Below are 1858 nucleotides of genomic sequence, written 5' to 3' on the forward strand. Positions count from 1 at the left end.
TTTCTGTTTCGCTAGAATTTGTCGATTACTTTGTACGAGTTTACAACGAAAAAAATCAAATTCTTTGTAAGATTACTGAAGAAAAAGTTAAGTCATAAATTTAAAGATTTTGCATCCACACGAAAACAAAAACCTTTTGGAACAAATATTGGATGAGAAAATGACTTCCTCAACAATAATAGCGATGGGATTGTTTTACCCTTAACCAGAAGTCTTGGATTCGAGTCCTTGGTATGAAGAAAATCCTGTTGGGAGCACTACTATACCCCAGAATCGACCCTACAATGCGCGATTTGGATTAGTCGGAGCTCCAATAGAGACATCAGACATCGTACGAGAAATAATTAAAAAAAGGAAATATTTTCCTAAAAAGTCATTTTCCACCTACCAAATACATTTTAATCTTTGTTTTTGTAGCCTATAGCAAATTGGAGTTGTTAAAAACTTCTTCAAATGGATCTTGTGGGGTCAATAATACTCTGATAATATAAAGTTCACAAAAACAAAAGAAATTTTCAAAGTTAAGTATATTTTCTTGAAAAAGAACATTTGCATCTTAAGTCATAAAAAAAAAAAAAAAACCCACAATATTTATACTTTTTGTCACATTAGACATGATAGAAAGCATCCCTTTGAGTTCAAGAATACCCCCACCCCACCCAACCAATAAAATGAATTTGTTTTTTTTACACCAAATAGTTTTTTTTTCTGACCTTATTATTGAACTTATTGTACTTTTAAAATTATTATTTTAATATTTTCACATATATACATCTATGTTTTAAGTTGAAAATATTGAATTCAGCTGAACACACTAGGTGTTTCTTTCCATCGGTTGTAGTTTTAATGGACATAGTTATACTTGATATATGTTGCTAATGAGAGGTGGGAGATATTTTGTAGATTTAGTCGAGGTATACGAAAGCTGACTCAGACACCACGATTATTAAAAAAACATGCATTTATTCTACATGTGAAATCGAACACAAACTCACAAAGTTTTCTGTCTTTTTACATTGAGTAAAGCATGTAGTACCTCCGAACTATGAACAAATTTTCTATGACACACTCCGATTTTACGGGGGTCATCCTGTTACTCCAGAACTAAATTTTAGCATATTTTGTCCTCCTTTTTAGCTGACATGACATCTTTTGTCAATCTTTTTATCTGACATGATACTTTTCGTCAACCTTTCTAGCGATGTGATATACTTTACGTGGACCCCATTTTATATAATAAAGGTGCTACGTTAGCATAAAAGGGTGACAAAAATTACGTTAAAGTTGAGTTCAGGAAGGTAATAGGACCCCTGTAAAATTAGAATGTGTCGTAGCAACTTTTACTATAATTGGAAGTTACTGAGTGCTTATCTCTTTTACATTTGAGTTGGATCAATGAATTTATAAGCACACAAAATCAGTCCACTCAACATTATTAATGTGTTAGGTGATGTTGCTGACAAAATAGATCTTTCTTTTTCAAAGGTTTTGGTAAAAAAAAAAGTCCTTTTTTGAACATTGATTGCAAAATCAATTTGAAACCTAACCAATCATGAAAAAAGAGGACCAAGTGTCAACAACAAACCAGCTGCATACCATAATTCACCAATCACTTATAGTTGAAAAAATTTAATCAGACATTTCGAGTTCGAGCTAGGTTTAAAGTTGCTTATGCTAGGAAATACTTTACCTCCCTCAACGTAGGACTTCCCGATGCGATCCACATTTCATTGGGCCCCACTACAATAGGAAAAAAAAGTTAGTGACGGACAAATTCTGTCGTTGAATAGCAAGAAGTAAAACATCTAATACCCCTGAATTATGACCAAATTTGCTAAGACACATTCCAACTTCATAG

This window comes from Capsicum annuum, chromosome 4 (genome assembly GCF_002878395.1).
Source record: "Capsicum annuum cultivar UCD-10X-F1 chromosome 4, UCD10Xv1.1, whole genome shotgun sequence".
Taxonomy (NCBI): domain Eukaryota; kingdom Viridiplantae; phylum Streptophyta; class Magnoliopsida; order Solanales; family Solanaceae; genus Capsicum; species Capsicum annuum.